This window comes from Megascapheus bottae, chromosome 4 (assembly GCF_031878675.1).
Source record: "Megascapheus bottae isolate mThoBot1 chromosome 4, mThoBot2.hap1, whole genome shotgun sequence".
NCBI lineage: Eukaryota > Metazoa > Chordata > Mammalia > Rodentia > Geomyidae > Megascapheus > Megascapheus bottae.
The window spans coordinates 73,012,854-73,035,834 of record NC_143512.1 but is presented as its reverse complement, the minus strand read 5'-3'; the positions used below and the strand labels follow the sequence as shown (position 1 = coordinate 73,035,834).

Below are 22,981 nucleotides of genomic sequence, written 5' to 3'. Positions count from 1 at the left end.
AGGTCTCTGCTAGTAGAGCCCAAGGTTTCTACTGATTATGACGAATGAGGGAAACCATTGAGCCTAAGTTCCTTTGAGTCTGGCTTACTTCACTTAATAGGATTTTTTCTAAGTCTTTCCATTTCCTAACAAATGGGGCGATGTCATTCTTTCTGACAGCAGCATAGAATTCCATTGTGTACAAATACCACAACTTGTTGATCCACTCATCAACTGAGGGACATCTAGGTTGGTTCCATATCTTTGCTATGGTGAATAGTGCTGCAATGAACATTGTTGTGCTAGTGGATTTAGTATGTCCTTGTTTCTGGATGGTTGAGTAAATGCCACGTAGTGGAATTGTTGGGTCATAGGGGAGTTCTATGTTTAGCCTTTTGAGGCACTGCCACACTGCTTTCCATAGTAACACCAAAAGTTTTAAGATGATACTTCCATGAATTAAATCAGTTAAAATAATAGAAAAAGAAGTACTCTCAAAAAAGTAGTACTCTCTATTATTGCTTTTTACATTGTTTCATAATTTTATCAATCGATTTTATTTAAATATATTTTATTTTTTATTTACTCAACAACTACAATGAGTCCACTGAGATACATTTTAGGATATGGGGCTTTAAGCAGTAGAAGTCAATTGTGCTGTTTTAAAGAATTAAAATTGATATTAATGTACTAATAGCTGTGTAGAGATCATTGATTAAATGTACTCTACCTTTTGAGAATGTAAATAGACCCACAATCAAAACAATTAACATATTATTCCCTTACTTGAAAGAGTTGAGGATTCTACAGTGGGAAACATTTCTAATTACTTGTAACTACATTTCTCTAGACTTTGTATTTCAATTTAACTTTCTGTTTCACAGTAGATCCCTGTACTTGTAATGTGCAGTTAGTGGAAGCAAATAAACCTTGTTTGTACAAATAGAAGTTAATGAGATGGTACAATCAATGAGAATACATAATCCATCTACAACTACAACCACAAAGTCCTCTGCCACTTAATCTAATTCTTAATGAAGAATTAGCTGCAGCCAAGTGAATAACCTGAAAGAAATTAGCTTCCTCCTGTGTGTCTATCTATGATCAGGCTGGAGGCATGAGTCTCAGTATCAATTTCAGTCCTTCTTTGCAAACCAATTTCTCAGTTTACTTGAAAGGTTTTATTATTCTGCTTAGCACCATTCCTATTAGAATTTTTAGAAAATTCCTTAGTAAACATGTTTCTGTGTGCAGAACATCTTGTGAAGGTAATTCTATACTTCATTGTCCACTCTTCAATGGTATATATATTTTCTCAGCTTAAAAGCATCTTTAGGTTCCAGGCATGCCAGGGGCTTACCTAGCATGGATGAATCCCTGAATTTCATTCTCTGCTACCACATACACAGAAAAGGCTGGAAGCATTGCTACAGGGGGCTAACCTTGAGAAAGCTCAAGGATGGTGCCCAAGCCCTGAGCTCAAACACTAGGACAGGCAAAAAGAAGACATAAATAATATGTTTTCCTTTTGAATACCCCTAGCTATAGACACATAATCTTTAAATACTTTTAAAAAGCATATGACTTCTTTCTTCAATTCACCAATTTAAAAAAAAATGAGGAATATATTAGGTTACTCTGCTATTTATGGATACTAAACAGAAATTTGAGTCCTAGATTAATTCACAAATTACATGCTATCTGGCCCTGATACCTTCCCTTAAGTTTTATTAATATTGTTAGTAAAGCACTTCTATTTGTACAAGTTAAAGCATGGACACTTAGAAGGAAATCATTTCTTATAAGAACCACTGATTGACAATTACAGTGAGTCAATTTTACGTATCAGTTTGTTTAGCTGGAACCCATATGTGGCTGATGAAAAGACTGGAAAGCACACAAAATCAGAGGGCTACATTTGTATTCAGCTGTGTGGATGGAGCCTAAGAGTTATACCCAAACTGTCCACATTACTAATTTCATTCTAAGGAGCTACATACTACAGTTAAAATATATTTAAATGCTATTCTAAAAGTTGATCCCATGGAAGAGTGAAATGGAATCACTGTCATTTGAGTTGGGGGTGAAGAGGTATGCAAATTCAATGCCTCATAGAACATAGTAAATGGAAGAAATCCAATAAAAGACAAAATCACAGAGATAATTAATCTATAATATGTCTCAAAATGATGAAGACTATTACACAATTCCAAAAACACAGGGAAAGTTAATGTTGAACAACGTGGATATGTGTATGAACCTGATTTGATCAGTAATTTTACACACATGCAAATGATCATAGTGGACCTCATATATATATATATATATATATGCTATTCCATAATTAACCTAGTAGGTATAGAAAATCTAGAGTCTTTGGGACTACAAGAATACACTATCAAAGTTTACTTGACTAAAACAAGGGAGTAAGTAGAGTCCATCAAAACAGTCTCATATGTGAGATATGCAGATAAAAGTATACTGTTGAGTGCTTGTCTGTGGTAACAAAAAAATATCACTGAAGAGATATAAAAAATAGAAGACAGCTACCAGTTTCTCCTTATCAGTCCTGGAAAAATCCAATGATATGTATCTGGCAACCTTTTGTTAGAATATAAACTAACAAGAGAAAAAAACATAAGTAAGATAACTTGATAAACATCAACATGTCATTTCCATCTCAAGGGCATGAAGTCAGGATATAAAAAGCATTTTTGAACATTGCCAGTGAGCAGGAAGCATTTCAAAAGTTTTGATGCAATGGGTTGTCAGCTGTTTCATTCCCTAAAGATGCAGTTCTGGTAGGGGTTCCTAATTCTTTTCACAGGGAGTGTTAATATATTGTAAGTGGCTTGCTAGGCTTAGAAGGAAAAACATCCCAGATTACTGCCAATATTTATATCATTATAGCTATTATCTCTACTCCAACAGTGAGAACAGGCACATTCTAAAATGCCTCTCAAGATGAAGGAAAAGAATACTTAAATTTGATTTTGTTCTCAGTCTTACTTATTATAGTCCCCTCTGCTATTTTGTACACCAAAATTTACAATTTATAATTCATAATAATGCTATCCATCTTGAATGTTTATACTCTGAGAAAGTGAAATGCTAAATATGGACTTTTAAAAATCTATGTAAATGTATTTGCAATTGTCATAGTGGAAATCTGGAAGGGACTTAAGTGAAAAAATACATAATATGATTAGATTATGACAGTTTTTTTTTTAAAAAAAAGAACAAAAAAGACTGGAGAAAAAAGGGAGAGGGGTGACAGGGAAAAGAGAAGAATGTAACATTTCTTAGGGAGCCACATGTAATCCAGACACTTTTTTTTTTTTTTAAAGGTAATCTCTTTTTTTTTTTTTTTTTGCCAGTCCTGGGCTTGAGCTCAGGGCCTGAGCACTGTCCTTGGACTTTCTCAAGGCTAGAGCTCTACCACTTGAGCCTCAGCACCACTTCTGGCTTTTTTCTATATATGTGGTACCAAGGAATCGAACCCGGGTCTTCGTGCATGCTAGGCAAGCACTTTAACCACTAGGCCAAACTCCCGGCCCAATCCAGACACTTTTATTCAGTCATTCCTTCCATCCTCTGATTTCAACTCAAGAATCAAGCATCACAGAACTATTACAGAGACCACTTGGATAGGAGTCTTTCAATTTGTTAATTAAGACCAATCAGCCCTCATCAATGAAGTCTTTATAATTATATCAGTAAACGACTGTAAACAACCTAAAATCTAGTATAAACTACATCTGTTTTTTTATAGCTGACTATTTTGTGATGCTGAATAATGTCTACTAGAAATTCAACAACTACACGTTAATATGAATGTCACTAATCTAAATTCTATAAAATAATTACAATATTCATTCTTCATAAATGAAATTATTTATGCTACCAGTGCTCGACCCAGTACTTTTACTAAACCTTCATTTTAATTTAATGAATATTTCTCTCTTAAAATAATCCATAAGATTATTTTACTACATATCACCTACATTAATTGAATGAAATTTTGACAGCCAACTTTAACCATAAGGCATGGTTATATAATGTATTTAGTGAAGCATAGTTGTTTTTTTTTTCAGCCATGTGGATTATTAGATCACATTATGAGAATTATTGCTCTGTTGACTCAATGAGATATTCAGTATTTACCATTAAAAATAATTATAACTAGATATGATCAACTACTTTATAGAAATAAAAACAGAGAAACTGAGGAAGAGAGACAGAGAAAACATATACAACACAATGTGCCAGGTACATAAGATGTTACAGAAAGAGAGTTGTTCTTGGTATATTTTACTGAAGTTTTTGAATTTAAAATTATTCTTTATAGAAAATTTCACATAAGGGATTAAAATATATCACATTAAGTTTTGTATATATAATTTTAACATTTGATATTTTGGAAATAATCATATATATATCTGCATTCTCATTTATGTTGGCCATTTTTTAACATAGTTTATTGCTCTTTCATCTATGGTCATCTTTTATATATTCTTAGACTTGAAAAAAATCACAAAAATTTTCTGGACCTTTAGCTTAACTGTTACAAATTTAATAAGAATACAAGATTTCAGTCAAATGAGTTCATTTATAATGCCAATAAATAACTATATGGCATGGCAATATTAGTGAAAGAGAAGTGGTTTAATCCTGCCCTTTTTTCAATAAACTGTGGACAGTGGTACAGATTTGCCTAAAATAAACATGTCAAGCTTCCATTCCCAAAGTCCCTGATCCACAAAGAGAAACATTGCATGTTCTTAAGACATTTATGGTATGTATATATTCTATCAAACTCTTCACAGCGGATGCAATTTCTGCAGCTGCCATTGTGTGGATATCTATTGAAGGAGAATTGCAGGAAAATACTTGTGGCAAAGAATACAAAAAGAGACATATAAAGAACACAGTAAACAAACTCACATTTCAACCCCAGAAAGAAAGCCAGACAATAAGACTTCACAGAAAGAAATAGCTAATGAGGGTCAGAGTTCCTGTGAGACTTCTGTTTCTATCCATAACGTTGTCAAACAAAAAGAACTGACAATAGTCCTTGTTTAGGTATATATGGATTTATAACTGATTCAGGTGAAAAGTGCCAAGTAATTCTTGTGCTCAACAGAAACTGATTGAGGGTAGATACCTTGAGCCATTCTGGTTCATGGGATATGGATTTAATGCTGTAAAACTCAATTCAGATTCATGTGCAATTCTGCCTAAAGAGAATAAGGAGTAACACTATTATACTCTATGTTCTTAAAAATACCCACTACCGACCTTCCCTATGATTCCAACATACCACTCCTGGGCATCATAATCCAGAATATGATAAGGACACCTGCTCAACCATGTTCATCTCTGCACTATTCACAATAGCCAAATGATGGAAACAACCCGCTACAGATGAATGGATACAAAAAAAATCGAATACATATATACAATGGAATTCTACATAGCCAACAGACAAGATAAAATAATGGCATTTGCTGGGAAGTGAAGGAAACTAGAGCGAATCATGTTGAGTGAGATAAGTCAAGACAGCAGGAACAAAAGGCCCATGGTCTCCTTGATATGTGGATATTAGATCCAAACAATACAAGAGCGAGGACTCAATATTCGGTTACCCAAGGTTATGGACATGGTCTTGGACATATAAACATAACTACATAGACATAAAAATCTATGATGGGATATTTACTCTATAGACATAATGTTACATAGTTTGATATGCATCTATGACATACAGACATTCACCTTAATTTTAATCATGTTCTAAAACCTATGTGCCAGTGATTCATATAGAGATTCCCTTCTTGAATTCTTGTTTGTTAAACATGACATTTGAAATATGGTGAAAATAATACCCGCTACTAAATGAACGTAACTGTAACCTCTCTACACATCACTATGATAATAAAAATAAATTTTAAAAGACCAGCAAATAAAAAACTTAAATATAAATATTCTATAACATTTTATGATATCCTATTTCATTTGTTTTATACCTTGTCACTTGTTCTTGTCTTCCAACATCATTACATGAAGCACTAGTCTTACTACCTCTCTCAAATACTTTTCACTTGCTCTTACAAAACAATGATTGAGAGTATTTCAAAATTTTAAGATTCCCTTGAAGTAGTAAAAACCTCTTGGTATATTTCTATCCTTTCTCTCTCTTCTTCTGGATTCCTAAATAAAACCATCACTTAGCCAAATGTCTGTGTGAACTCTCAGTGTTTCCTTGGTTGAAACCAAACCACATTTAAAATGACTTCCCTACTCTTTCATATTTCAAAGTTTCATAGATATGATTTTCCTTATTCATACCTTTTCCTGTCCCAATATATATTGCTGATTCAAATTCTATCTTAATTTTAAAACTATTTGCCTTTAACCCAGCTTTTCTGTCTTTCCTAATGATCTCAGAAAGCATCATTAGTCTGTTCCCTCTTTTATTTTATTAGATAAATTAGATAGATAGATAGACAGACAGACAGATATTGTAGAGATGATGTACACAATGTTTGCAGTTACATAAATCAGATAATGATAACATCTATTATTGATTAGTGTTACCCATTTCTTTCCATTATCCCAGTTTTTCTCTCCTATTCTCAATCACCAGTTGTATAGTTCATTTCCAATATAGTGTCTAGTGAGTATTGCTGCTTCATTTGTTTATCTTTACATTTGCCATTTTTATGCCCCCATTTTGTTCTCCCCAAAACAGAAAAAATTCACAACAACAATGGAAAAAAATCTCTTCTCCATTTCTTGGAATTCTTTTCAGTAAATACTATTTTATATGACCACGGGCACATAGTAATTCAGGCTTTGTAATTATTTTTCCTAAGAATATTCTCCTTTGTTCCCACTATGGATGTTTAAACTCCTGTTTAATTTATCATGTCCCAATGTATCTTTATTTTTTTGGTCTTTTACCATCTAGTGTGATTAACTTTAACTTTTTATGGGCATATTATAGCTACCACCAATGAATGAAAGCATACAGCCTATGTTTCTTTGAGTCTAGCTTGCTTTGTTTAATGTAATTTTTTTCAAGTTTTTCAATTTCCTTATGAAAAGAATAAATAACATTCTTTTTTTAATGTGGTCATTTTTTCTCATATATTTATTATTGTAATGAATAGAAGGGTTACATTATATTCACCAGATAGGAGGTACATTACTTCACAAATATTGATACCCTTTCTCATGTCATAGTCCCCATTTCCCTACTCCCTACCCTCTCCTATTTCAAATAACCGATTAAGCATATATAAAATATATCAGATAACAAGGTGAAATATTGTAACAATATGAGATAACCAAGGGACAGTAAAAGGGATGAGAGATAACATAGTACCTTAAGGACAACAAGCACTCATTATTTGGCTTTTGTTTCTTTCTCCTGGAGGTCCTTACATTTAGCATCATACTATATGGCCCTATGTATCTAGGTTTTGTTCTACTGTAAATCTCTGCTAGGAGAGCCCAAGATTTCTACTTATTATGTCAGATGAGGGAAACCATTGAGCCTATGTTCCTTTGAGTCTAGCTTAATTAACTTAATATGATTTTTTCTAAGTCTTTCCATTTCCTTACAAATGGGTCAATATTGTTTTTTCTGACAGCAGCATAGTATACCATTGTGTATAAATACCACATCTTGTTGATCCGCTCATCAACTAAAGGACATCTGGGTTGGTTCCATATCTTTCCTATGGTAAATAGTGCTGCAATGAACATCGTTGTGCTAGTGGATTTAGTATGTCCTTGTGTCTGGATGATTGGGTAAATGCCAATTGCTGGGTCATAGGGGCGTTCTATATTTAGTCTTTTGAGGAACTGCCATACTGCTTTCCAGCCTCTTCAACAAATGTTGCTGGCAGAACTGGTTAAGCACCTGCAGAAAACTAAAGCTGGGTCCTTCTTTGTCACCCTGACCTAGGATTAACTGCAAATAGATCAAAGACCACGAAGTAAAAGCCGATACACTGAAAACATTACAAGAAGGTATTGGAGATACTCTAGGTCTACTTGGCACAGGTCGAAACTTTCTTAATAAGGACTAAGAAACACAGAGAAAGGCTGGATAAGTGGGACTGCACTAAACTGCAGAGCTTCTGTATGGCAAAGGACATAGCTAGCAAATTAACTATACAGCCCACAGAGTGGGAGAAGATCTTCACTAACAATACAACAAAGGCCTCATATCTAAAATATATCAACAGCTCAAAAATTCAATCACCCAAAACTAATCTCCAAAGAAACAACCATCCCATTAAAAGATGGGCCAAAGACTTAAAGAGTAACTTCTCTGAAGAAGAAATAAGAATGACCTATAGACACATGAAGAAATGCTCTACATGTCTTATCATAAAAGAAATGCAAATTAAAACAACTCTAAGATTCCACCTCACTCCAGTTAGAATGGCCAGGATCAAGAAATCTAATAACAACAGATGCTGGAGGGATGTATATCATTCCTACACTGTTGGTGGGAGTGCAAACTCATCCAACCACTATAAATATCATTCTTTCTGAAGAAGAAGTAGAATGTGGATATGCCACATTTTCTTGATCTTTCATCCACTGATCAGCATATTACATATGGTAAACTATGTTACAATGAATATGGTTGTACTGGTCTCATAAGTATGACCTTGTTTGTGTTCTGTAGAATAAATACTCAGGAGTAGGATTGCTGGGTTATGTGTAGTCTTTTGAGGAACCTCCATACTGCTTTCATAATGGCTGAACATGTTTACTTTCCTACCAACATTGTAATAGAATTCCCTTTTGGTCACATTCCCACAAAAATTTGTTATTATTAGTTTTCTTGATAATGGCCATTCTAACTGGGGTGAAGTGGTATCTCAATGTTGTTTGGATTTGCATTCATTTTATGTCCAGAGATGATGAACATTTTTTCATGTGTCTATTGGTCATTATTACTTCTTTTGAGAAGTCTCTGTTTAAGTCTTTAGCCCATATATTGATTATGTTTTATATTTTCATGTTTTTTTGAGGGAAGGGAGTTAGTTTTTTGAATTATGTACAAACTGAATTTCAACAAATTTACCATCTCTACCATATTCCTAGTTTTTCTTCTTACTTCTCCTTTCTCAAACAGAACTTAGTGATTTCATTACATTATATATATATATACGTGTGTGTATATATTTACTATATATGATATATAGCATATGTATAATTTATATGGAATATATAGATATTGTAGCACATTCTCTTTTCTTCATACCAGTGATTCACTCTGAGAAGATACTTTTTTACATTTTATTCCATCGTTTTCATCATCATCTTCATTTTTACTCTACCTTCACAAAATGAATGAGATTTGTGATACTTTACTATTAGTCTTTGATTTATCACAACATGATGATTTCCTGTTTCTCAAAGTAGTTATTTAATGCTCAGGTTTCATCAGATTTATTTTCCTAAATGACTGAATTTTAAAATCTTTCCCATATGTCTTCTTCATGAGTCTAATGGCATATTTGCACAATCATATTGGTATTTGTACATAATGGAATTCTATGCTGCTGTCAGAAAGAATGACATTGCCCCATTTGTTAGGAAATGGAAAGACTTAGAAAAGATCATATTAAGTGAAGTAAGCCAGACTCAAAGGAGCTTAGGCTCAATGGTTTCCCTCATTTGTCATAATCAGTAGAAACCCTGGGCTCTCCTAGCAAAGATTTGCAATAGAGCAAAACCTTGATACAAAAGGCCATATAGTAGGACGTTCAATGAAAGGATCTCTAGGATATAGAAACATAAGCCATATAATGAATGATTGTTGTTCTTAAGGTACTATGTTATCTCTCATCTCTTGCTGTGGAGTTTGCATTCCCACCAACAGTGTAGTAGTGATCCCTCCTGGCCACATCCCCTCCAGCATCTGTTGTTATTAGTTTTCCTGATCCTGGCCATTCTAACTGGAGTGAGGTGGAATCTTAGCGTTGTTTTGATTTGCATTTCTTTTATGACCACAGATGTTGAGCATTTCTTCATGTGTCTATAGGCCATTTTTGTTTCTTCTTCAGAGAAGACTCTCTTTAAGTCTTTGGCCCGTCTTTTAATGGGATGGTTGTTACTTTGGAGATTAGTTTTGGATTGATTCAATTTTTTGAGCTGTTGATATATTTTAGATATGACGCCTTTGTCTGTTATACGGTTGGTGAAGATCTTCTCCCACTCCGTAGGCTACCTAATTAGTTTACTAGCTATGTACTTTGCCATACAAAATCTCTGTAGTTGAATGCAGTCCCACTTGTCCAACCTTTCTCCGATTTGTTGTGATTCTTGATCCTTATTAAGAAAGCTTCAACCTGTGCCAAGGAAGTCTAGTGTATCTCCTATTCCTTCTTGTAAAGTTTTCAGAGTGTCGGGTTTTACCTCCAGGTCTTTGATCCATTTGGAGTTAATTCTAGTACAGGGTGACAAAGAAGGATCTAACTTTAGTTTTCTGCAGGTGCTTAACCAGTTCTGCCAGCACAACTTATTGAAGAGGCTATCTTTCTTCCATTCTATTTTTTTGGCTCCCTTGTCAAAGATTAGGTGGCCATAGGTCTGTGGTTTAATATCTGGGTCCTCAGTTCTATTCCATTGGTCTTCAGGCCTGTTCTTGTGCCAGTGCCAAGCTGTTTTGATAATTATAGCTCTGTAATAGAGTCTAAAGTTTTGTATTGAAATTCATCCTGCGTTGTTCTTTCTGCTAAGAAGTGTTTTTGCTATACGGGGTCTTTTATTATTCCATATGAAATTTTGGATTGCCTCTTCTATTTCTTTAAAGAATGCCATTGGGATATTGATGGGTATTACGTTGAATTTGTAGATAGCCCTTGGCAAGATGGTCATTTTCACGATGTTCATTCTTCCAATCCAGGAGCATGGGAGGTTTATCCATTTCCTTAGTTCTGCTTTAATTTCATTTTTCAGGGTTTTAAAGTTTTCATCAAAAAGGTCTTTTACATTCTTAGTTAAGCTAATTCCTAGGTACTTTATTTTCTTTGAGGCTATTGTAAAAGGAGTTGCTTTCCTGATTGTTGCCTCATTCCTCTCACTGTTGGCGTAGAGGAAGGCAGTTGATTTTTGAGGGTTAATTTTATACCCTGCTACCCTTCCAAAGTTTTGAGTCAGCTAAAGGAGCTTGGGAGTAGAGTCTATAGGATTCTTTAAATGCAGGATCATGTCATCTGCAAAGAGGGAAAGTTTTACTTCCTCTTTCAATATTTGGATCCCCTTTATGCTTGCTTTTTCCCTTATTGCACTGGCTAGGAATTCTAAAACTATATTAAAGAGGAGTGGAGAAAGTGGGCATCCTTGTCTCGTTCCTGATTTTAGAGGGTATGGCTTTAGCTTTTCTCCATTAAGTATAATACTAGCTGTGGGTTTGTCATACACAGCCTTTATTATATTGAGGAATGTTCCATGGATTCCTAGTTTCTCCAGAGCTTTTAACATAAAGGGATGTTGGATCTTGTTAAATGGCTTTTCTGCATCTATTGGGACATCACGTGATTTTTGTCCCTGCTCCTGTTGATGTGTTGAATTATATTAATTGATTTGTGTATGTTGAACTAGCTTTGCCTCCCTGTGATGGAACTGTGATATAACTGAAATGTTAAAATAATACTCCCTTCTATAATTAATTAAAGATAATTTTTAAATTAATGATGTCATCATTAAGAAAAACAAAATGTCTGATGTGATATTCTATCACTCTCACTTGGCACTGAGCTCTGCTGAGCCTTTCGAAACCTCTGTGTTATCAGGATGATTTGTTCTGACTTTCTTTGTGTTCTGCAATTTTTTTTCAAGGTGATGTTATACAGTAGTTTGAAGTGTAACATTTTTTAGTTAAGCAATTATGCCAGTATGTTCACAATGAACGAATTCTTTTTTTAAGCAAAGCCCCCAAGTAATTGTCAAAAGCATCAACAATCTGTTCCCTTGTTTGTTTGTGTTTATTTCAAAAATAGATATAGCTTGTATCAGATCTATGTATTGGCAGTATTACTTTTTGTTACTGGGTTTTTTCCAATTTAAATATACCTTTAGGTTATATCAAGAAATTGAGAAAAATGAATTTAATGTGAAAGCGATTATTTCATTCTATGAATTATAAAAAGAGAACATTTAGCTCATACTAAGAAAAACACACTGCAATTCCATAAATTGTGTATAATTTTATAAAAGCCTAATGATTCAGCTAATATAAAATAAGCAAATTTCGCCTTTCTCAAGAAAGAGTGAACATTTCCCTCTTTATTCTACAGTTAAATTATGATATTTAGTCTTTCTAATTTATTCTGTTATTGGCTTTATTTCTTATTAAATCTCTCTCTCTCACACACACACACACACACGCACACACATACACACACACACACACACACACGCATACACACACATACATGCACAAGGAGTTGATTTTTATTTTCAAATGTTTAGCTATCTTCACCGTTTTAAATACTAGAAGCATTTAGGTCACTTGAATCATCAGGATTCATTCTGGTGTTGATCTTTGTGCTTTTCCTCTGGCTGATGAAAGTAAAATTATACTTCCTTATGTCCATTTTTCAAGAAGCATTAATTTCTAAATATAGCATACTAATATGTTTTCCTCTTGTAATTGATTGGTGGATTGGTTAAAATACCATTAATTTTATGACTAGTAAGATGAAGCTTTAGCCCACAATCCCGGGAGAGAAAAATCAGAATTATAGAACCTTTTTCTCTCTCTGAAAACAAAGAGAAGACACTAATAATTTTCAATTAAATTATCTAATTACTTATGAGGATAGAAAAGAAAATTATTGATAGGGAGAAGCGATAAAAGTTTCTGGCAAACACAACTAATTGTTTGCCCTATACTCACTCTTTGCTTCTTCGATAGTAAGAAAGTCTAGTAACATACACCTCCAAGCTCCAGTTCCTGTACTCTCTAGCAATTAAAAGTGACTAGATTTGATCAACAAACTGAGAAGTAAATGATACTAATTTCCAGGAAAGCTTTTGTAAATGGTATGATCTTGTTTGCAGGATCCTCTTTCTCCTTCCTCTCTTCTAATTAGAGTATCTCAGAGCTCTAAACTGTGAGTAAAGTAAAAAATGTCTTACCTAACATCATTGACCAACATTGTTGCAAATTCCTTCTCACTTCTCAATTCTCTTCTAGATTACTATATTGTTATCTCCTATTGTTCTCACTACCTATTATGTATTTACTAGTCTCCTTGAACCAGAAGCCAATTATCAATACTTCATCTCTCTTTGTATATTAATTTTATACTGTCAGTGGATGATTGCTTTTAAAAAGAAACATTTCTTAGAGTTTGCATGAAAGCAAAATTGTATTTTTAAAAAAACACAGTTATATTGTTCCCAAATGCCTATTATAATTTTAAGTAGAATAACTTTTGGCAAAATAAAGGCTTCTTCCTAGAATACTTAATGGCTATAAATTATTTGCACTTCATCCTGTTCTTGTTTTCTAGAAGAATGTGGTCTTAAAAAGCCTGCCCTCTAATAATGTACTTCCTGTACTATTGCTCACTTGTCTAATACTAACTTTGTAACTTTTTACTTCATCATGTAATAGAAAACTGTGTATGCAAGAGCAATCTTAACAGATTTCCTGCTAATATACTTTTAATGAAATTGACTTTACTGCAAATAATAGGCTTGGAAGAAACTGGCCTATTTTTCACTTATAGAAATTTATCTCACTACAAAGAAATATAACGCTGTAAACCATGGGCAATTATGTACATTCAATAATGGTGCCCTTAGAAATCACATGTGTATGAGAATATGAGTTCAGTCCTAAGAGTTTCTTCATCTGTTATCAATGAACTTGAATACAAGTGTATCTAAACAGTTTGAAGATTAATTACTACAGTGTAATATAGTCACTATATATAATCCGGTGAAAATAATGACAAATTTGCCTATTATGCAATAAATTATATAAAATAAAGTACTAAACAGAATACAGTGAATAGGATTTTTCTCTAATGTAAGGTCTCAAATTAGTATCTCTTTACATAGTATCAGGACTCTGAGAACATATATACATAACAAAACATTACTGTGAAAAGTTTCTTTCATAGCGCCACTAGAAAAATAAAGAACAGGGGAGTGGGTGGTGGGTGGGGGGGAGGGTAATGGGTACCAAGACATGTGAAAGGGTATCAATGTATGTGAATTAATGCACCTTCTATCTGGCAAATATCATGTAACCCTTTTATTAATTACAATAAAAAATAAAAAAAGAAAAATAAAGAACAATTCTGTATAATTTCAGATACACAAAAACAATGTGAGCCTGTAGAAAATTATAAGATTATTTCTGCTAGGCACTAGTGGCCCAAGTCTATAATCCTAGCAACTCAGGAGACTGAGATCTGGGGATGCTGGTTCAAAGCCATCCTGGGCCAAAAGTCTGTGAGAGTTTTAGCTCCAATTAACCACCAGAAAACAGGAAGAAACAGTGGGGCTCAAGTAGTAGAGAGCTAGATTTGAGCTGAAGAGCTCATGGACAGTATCCAGGCCCAGAGTTCAAGCCCTCTAAATGACAAAAAAACAAGATTATTTCCATTTTTAAACAAATAACATTAACATCAAAATTCAAGCAAAATATTAAATGTTTAAACATAAAAAAATATCACATAAATACACACCAAGTCTGTGGGGTGTGTGTTTGTAATTTGGGGACCTTGAGAGTGATTTATTGAAATGATTTTATACTTCATGTAGTTTATGTTTACTTTTGTATTTTCTTTTTTTTTTTGTGGTTTGAGCTCATTATGTCTGTGCTGGATACTGTCTCTGAATATTTTCCCTCCTTTCTCTAGCTACCATTTTGAGCCACGGTGCTACTTCTTTGCTGCTTCCTGAGGTGAGACTCTTACAGACTTTCCTGCCTCAGCTGGCTTTAAACCAGAATCCTCAGCTTTCAGTCTCTTGAGTATTTCAGATTACAACAGGTCTGAGCCTACTGTGTTCTGCTATGAATTGACTTATTTTTGCCAGTCCCAGGGCTTAAGCCAGGGCCTGAACACTGTCCTTGGACTTTCTCAAGGCTAGAGCTCTACCACTTGAGCCACAGCACCACTTCTGGCTTTTATCTATGCATGGGATATCAAGGGTTCGAACCTGTGTCTTCATGTATGCTAGGCAAGCACTCTACCACTAGGCCAAACTCCCGGCCCTATAAACTTACTTATAAAATGAGATTTTCAAAACCGAAAAATTACATGAATAGAATATCAATAAGACATCAAAATCACTGAACAAACTACCAGTGTTTTTATAAATTGTTTATAACTATTGAAATTAAAATAAAAGTATCCCTTCAAACTATGTTGCCCCTCAATATTGTAATTGTTGTATTTCTGTAATCTCAGAAATTTAGTTTTTACAAAATCAAATAAAAGAAGTATGACCTTACCAATAACTATGTTTGGGGGAAAACTTAATAGAAAAAAAAAATATATATATATAGCCAGTCCTGGGCTTGAGCTCAGGGCCTGAGTACTGTCCTTGGACTTTCTCAAGGCCAGAGCTCTACCACTTGAGCCTCAGCACCATTTCTGGCTTTTTTCTATGTATGTGGTACTAAGGAATTGAACCCATGTCTTCTTGCATGCGAGGCAAGCACTTTACCACTAAGCCAAACCCCCAGACCCAGAAAAAATATTTTTAATGTAACAATATGTATGCTATTTTGTGGAAACCATTAGATTATAGCACTCAACATCCTGTTGTGAGTATTTACAACATTGTTTATTTTCCCCAGAGGGTCTTAAAATTACTCCCTTACTCAGCTTATTCAAAAGACGCTGATTTCTGACCCACATTTGATCTCTGTGTCCATGGATAGTGAATGTTCCACTCAGAGGTAGCTCAGGAATGTCCCTCCAAAAAGTGACAAGAGTCTATTAATTTGTCACTCATATTTAGCAGCAAATGAGAGAAGATGAGGTAGTGTCTTGAGGTCTTCTCAGTTTCCAAGAGTAGAAAAAAGTTACATCATTGATGGGTGTATGTTAAAAGAATACATTAGGAATAAAAGCATATGACTTCTTGCTGGGGCATAAAAATTTACAATAATAAAAAAAAAAAAAAAACAGGGGCGGAAGTTTGGCCTAGTGGTGGAGTGCTTGCCTAGCATGCACGAAGACCCGGGTTCGATTCCTCGGTACTGCATACACAACAAAAGGCCAGAAGTGGTGGTGAGGCTCAAGTGGTAGAGCCTTGAGAAAGTCCAAGGACAGTGCTCAGACCCTGAGCCCAAGCCCAGTACTGGCAAAAAAAAAAAAGCAAAAAAAGACAAAAAAAATAACATGCTACTAAAGGATATGCTTTGCACACACTTATATATTTAATTGTAATCAAAGATAAAAATAGTGTTTTCACTGAGGGACTATAATTCTGTGATGAGTTGCGCTTTAGGATTTACTCTGCATATACTAGGACAAGAAATGGATTTCAATTTCCTCAATAATAGCAGAGTTGAAATCCTTGGGCTATTGAGTAGGGCAAAAAAATGTAAGTGAAAACTAAGTGATGCAAATATAAAGTAAAATTGAATTGGATGATACCTATTGTCAAACTTGTACATTGAATTATGGATGAAAATGGAGAGCTTGAGAGAGATCCTGTAACCAGGTCTGGGTTGCTTTTTGTCTTTAACCTGAGGTGCTACAAGACACTAACAGACTGGATAACAAATTTTTCCTACAGTTTTCTAAACTGAGAAGTCTTAGCCACACCTCCATTCTGGCATTTTCATGGTTAGAAGCAGATTCTACTGTTTCCTTATAGAAAACACCAAGACATGTGAAAGGGTATCAATGTATGCAAATTAATGCACCTTCTATCTGGCAAATATCATGTAACCCTTTTATTAATTACAATAAAAAATATAAAAAAAAGAAAACATGGAAAAACTGTTTTGAAGTCAGTCTAGGCCTAAATGTCTGTAAGACTCCTTCTTAAATGAACTAGCCCAAAGCTAGACTGAGGTATGTCTCACTGTTAAAGCACCAGGTGGTAAGCAAGAAAGCCAAAAGGGACCAGTCTCTGGATTCAGTTCCCAGTACCAGCCACATACAATAATAGCCTCATTAACAACACCAATAATAAAGTACATGAATATTCTTCATATTATTAATATTTAAGCATTCCAAAGGAGAAAGGGTCAATCTTTCTTTTCATTCTACTAATAGGTCAAATAGGAAATCCCTTTTTACTCTTGTTTGATCCTTAAAAGATTTAAATTCATTGAAAACATCCATTTGAGAGACCTGCATCCTTGACTGAAGCTACATTAGATGAATGCATTATTTTGTATCTCACAGCCATTTTCCATTCAATTAAGAAATCAATATAGTTATTGATTCACTCCAAGCCTATGGAGTGAATTTGAGGTTATCTATTGAGCAATAAGACAAGGATTTCCCATGTTAATCACCAACTTTGAGCTGAAATTAAAACCCATAACTACAGTGCTCTGAAGCACATGACTCTAGGCCTACTAAAAGCATATGATAATAATTCACTCCCAAAATGAGAGCAATGATGTCACCATTATTATAATTACTGAATATCTTGGATCATGTGAGGCAATTGGAAAAAAATGAGTTTATTGGTGAAGAAAATTGGAAATTTAGTGAATTAATATTTTTAACCCTTCTTCAGTGTTCTTTTGATTTTTTCATATATTTTTATTGTAATTAATAGAAGGGTTACATTATATTTACCAGATGGAAGGTGCATTCCTTAACAATCATTGTTATTCTATCTCATGTTTTTGTTTTGTCCCCATTTCCCTCCCTCACTCCCTCTCTTTATCTTGTTTTTCCCCATTACCTATCCTATTTCAAATAAACAAATAAACATATATACAATATATAGACAAATACCTTACATGATCAAATGAATCAGGGAATTCTAAAGACAACAAAGAAATCTCCTTAAACAAAGGAATCACCTTTTATTTCTCCTTCTGGGAGGAAATACATTTGCAACAGATATAGCTCACTTTTGCTATGTCGTAATCATAACACAAATGATTTAAAACTTGAATTTATCTTTTCTAAAATTTTGAGCTAAAATCAAAGTCTTGTGCCTCTGTAAATACTGTATCATATTATATTTCTAGTAATGTATTATTTTGATGTTTTGGCATTGGGCTGATCTCATGGGTATTTTAAGAGTAAAAACAAAGTCTATGAAATAGGTCTTTTTAAAAATTTTAGTGAAATGGTTCATTATATAGATTTCTGTAGAATAATTTCTTCCTATCTACAACTTCATTTCATTTTTTTCTTTTCTTTTCTTTATTTTTTTATTGTAATATATAAAGGGGTAAAAGTTACATTCACCAGATAGTAGCTGCATTATTTCTCACACATTGATACCCCTTCTCATGGTTTTGTTCCAATTTACCTACCTCTACCCCCTCCCAAATATCTTGTCCCCCTTCCCTTTCCTATTTCAAATAATCAAACAAACATATATACAATATACCAAACACCTTCATTTCTTATAAGTAAATTATTTCTATGTTCAGTAGACATATTTACCTTTATTTAATTTGTAAATTAACAGAGTAAAGCCATACAGCATGTGAGTATAGGTCTTGAATTTCACTCTTTTGTTTATTCTTTTGGATATATTCAGCAGGAAAGTATAAGCTCCCTGAGCACCGACCATAGAGAAGGTAATGTTCCCTCACAGAGTCTATTCTAGATGGCTGAGGGGTGAGGCTCCTTGAGAGTGAGTGGAGCCAGAATCCCTGCTAAATAAATACATGGCTGGAGTTTAGGATATATTTAGACCTGATATAGCCAATTTTTTCCCTGCAGGCTATATTACTTTGACAAATAACAGAATCTTCATTTTCTTTGTGCTGAAACAGAGCAAGTGATGTCACATAGTTCAGATTGGTGATATAAACAAGCATTTTAATAAATACATGAACATCAGTCTACAGACACATGGAGAGTGAAAGGAACCTAGTTGCGGAGATCATTGTGTAGCTAGAGACGACTATGGAATTCGGTGACTGTTAATCATTACTGTCTCATTATGTCTTTTCCTCTGGTTTTCATAGAAGTAACCAGTGCCATTTGCTTAAGTATGAGTGGGCCATTTAAGATGGAAAGAAATAAGCTCAGGGCAATAAGAAACCTTGTCTAAGGGTCATTTGAAAAATAACTAAAATGAGGCCAGGTGCAGTGGCACACACCTGTAAGCCTAGCTACTCAGGAGGCTGAGATGTGAGATCAAGGTTCAAATCCAGCCTAGTCACAAAAGGACCTGAGACTCTTATCTCTAATTAACCTCTAGAAAATGGTAAGTGAGACTTGGCTCAAGGGTAGGCAGTAGCCTAGAGCTGAATAGCTCAGGGACAGTGCCCAGGCCGAGTTCAAGCCCCATGACACACACCGCCCCCCCACATAAATAAATAAATACATACATACATGTAACTAGAATGAACTGTGGTTGCTTTACTCTGTTTCAGTAATCATAAATGAACAATGGCATAGCAGAAGGCCTGTACAACCAGACCTTACAGCATGTAGATTATCATATTGGTTATTGCAGTAACTCTTTGTTATTTCAGCTACCTGGAATGTTGGTGGCTTATGCTTACAATCCTAGCTTTTCAGCATGTTGAGATCTAAGGATCAATGTTTGAAGCCAATCCTGACAGAAAATTCTGTGAAACTCCCTTGTCTCCAAGTAACCCTCAGAAAATCTGAACTGAAGCTGTAGCTTAAAATGCTAGAGAGCTAGACTTGAGTAAAAAAGCCAAGGAATAGCACCCAGCTCCTCAATTCAAGCCGACAACCAAGCAAAAATGAATAAATACACAAATAAGTATAAAAAGAAAACTAAAAGTAAAAATAATTAAAGCTGTAAATGTACATGTAATATTTTTAAATTTCAAGTAGATATATCTTTCTTATTACTCAAAGAAATATATTTTTTAAACGGGCCTGAACCAATAAATCCTATTTTGAGCTATGTTTCATCTTGTTCTAATCTGTGAAATAAAGGTCAGAAAATGCAAAAGCCATTTCATAAGATTTATTTCTGCCTCCTAGTTTCTCAGGTAGCTGGTGGAGACTATTGGTTTGCATTCAGGTTGATGTATGGGTACCAGATTGGGAACCTCCACATAGTATCAGTGGTAATGAGCTCACATGAGCAATTGCCAGTGACAATACACACTCGGCTGTGAAATGGCACTTTATTGAGGCTTTGAGTTAAAGACTGATTTCAAACACTGAAATCATCTCAATGACCTCTTCATTTTCCATATTCAAACACTACCTGCAGAGGCATATGAATATACATTGTCTTGAAAAGCACAGCTAAACATAATAAGTTTTGCAACATCAGAATTATTTTGCATTTCGAAAAACTGATTATTTTTATGCTAGGTTTCAAATCTGATTTATTATTTAAAATGAGGAAATTTATGAAAAGAAACAAATGTGCAGATTCAATGTTAATTTATCTTCTACCACAGAATGGGAGCACAACTTAGATAAAACAATAGAACAGTTTTTCTTTTATTTTTTTTTCTTCATTATGGTTCTGTCTGACTATACGACATGACATCTATCAACCAACAAAACAGAAGGAAAAAAAAACCCAAAACCTAAGTATATGCATTCATGAGCCATAAATCAAACTGTAAGCTCCACAGTGTTTTACCCAGTAATGGAATCACCTGGAATCCTTTAAATCAATATTTTGCTCTATGTGAAGAATAATGTTTAGTTACTACTGCATGTATAATCTGGTCTAGGCAGTGAACTAGAACTTTGTTTATTAGAAGAACTAAATTCAATTTCTTAAAAAAATAAAATTCCTTTTTTTACAATATAAGCTGCTCAAGCACCACATTTGATGTACAGACAATACACTGATTATCATTAACATTGATAGGCATTGCCTATCATGAATTCTTGAATAATATATTTACATTTTACTTTTACTGTTACTTGAATAATATCTTATCATTTTACCTTTTAGAGAATTTGTACTGTTAATCTCAATAGCAAAAGTGAATTCTTTCACAAAGCTAGCTAATAAGCTTTAGTCTTTTGTGAATGTAATACACAGTGGTCAGTGCCATCTGCCACCTTGGCCACATAGTGGGTGGTAGAATGTGGCATCTTGTCTTCATGGTGGGGGATGGACTTACCTGAATCCCTGGAGACAAGGGCAGGCCCTTGGGTGTTAGGTTACTAAACCAAGTCCAGTGCCTGGGATTCAGTGTCCCATGATCCTGTCCCTTAACCCAGCCCTATTTAGCCCCAGATCAATTCAGGCACCATTACAGCATGCCACATGCCTCCATGCTGTGTCCTCTCTCCTCTCTCCTAGCATCGCAATTCAGCTCTCCACTAGCATTGAATTGTTTAGGTGGAATTGTTTTTGTTCTCTCTTTCCTTTCTGGCCTTCATGTCAGATTCCTAATGATGTTAAGTGTATTTGCAGGCTGCTGGTCTTTGAGACAGAAATCCACCATACAGTCTCAAGCCTGTTAATAAAGACTCTCAAAATGTGGGCTCTGTTTTCTCACTTTATAACAGTACACACATCAATGATGTCTGCAGTGTTAAAAAAAATGCTCTAGCTATCATGTCACCTAGATAGTATCTAGTAAATTGACAATTTGAGCATCAACTACACTTGAGAGGAAGCACCCACAGTAATATCTAATATTTTCCATAGAGACTGGCACACACAAACACACAAACACATATACGAAGTTGTCTGTAAACATGCAACTGAGTATCTCATACTAGCTGCTCTTTTTCCATTCTACCATTTCCAAACTGTAATGAATTTTTTATTATGTTTCATTTAATTCTGTGTGTAGGTTTATTCTTGCTGATAAGATGATCTATTGTTCTCTGAGCCATGGTGAGATTGCCATTTCTTAAACAGAGAGCACTTATTGGAAATTAAACCTCTACTAATGTATTATAATTATAACTTGAGGGTAATTTGCTACTCCAGCAGGGAGCTACAGCCAATGTGGTGGTAACGTTTCTTCCAGTGAGCTGTTAATATTTCTTCTTTGCTCAAATCCTACATAATGGATCTTGCCTAAGGCTGATTAATGATTTCAGAGCTGGAACCGTGATTTGTAGCTAAACCTGTCCTCACTGGAAGAGATTCAGGGATATTTCAGTCAATAATGTTAAATAAGTGTAAACTGTAACTTCAGTTAACACACATGTAATCTTGTAGGTAAGAAGGAGCTACAGTAAGAGGAAGTAAATAATGATAATGGTACTGTCTGTGTGCTTCATTTGTACTTCTAAAGATACAGGATAGAAACACTCTGCAGTGTCATCAAATCCATGGAATTACTTCATGGCAGCACATTTTTCTGCATTGAAAAGGCAATTTCCTAAACAAGAAAAAGCAAATCAAGCTAAGTGACTGAAATAAATCAGCATTTCCCCCCTCACTCTTTATTTATTTATTTCTATCACCTTCCTTTCTGAAAAAGGAATGAAATGCACAACTTGGAAAGAAACTTATACACAAAAGTATGGGGCAAAATTCATTCAAGGTAGCTCCCTGAACCATATGAAGATCCAGAAGAAAACAGCTTTGGAGGCATAGGTAGCAGGGTAAAATGCCTACCTAGCAAGGTTGTGGCCCAGTGTTAAAAAACCCAGCATGGCAAAAAACAAAATAATGCTATTTTTTAATGAATCTCCTACTGCCTTTAGAAGAAACCAGTGTACTACCATTAATTCCTGGCATTTTAAGGTGGCTTAATAGTCCTAGGTTAATACTTTTATTTGCATGCAAATAATTCTGTGTAAGCACTATTTATTTATATATTGATGGCTTTCAGTAAGGGGATCCAGAATATTTTTAAAAAATCTATCTGAAGATAGTAAGATTT

The 22,981-nt window shown here is 34.4% G+C and overlaps 1 protein-coding gene across 2 annotated transcripts in view; it reads right to left on the bottom strand.

Annotated features, from left to right (window-relative positions):
- The window catches only part of Cdh12 (cadherin 12), a 785,868-nt gene that overhangs the window by 632,939 nt on the left and 129,948 nt on the right, over positions 1-22,981 (bottom strand). The gene's annotated exons all lie outside the window — the stretch shown is intronic.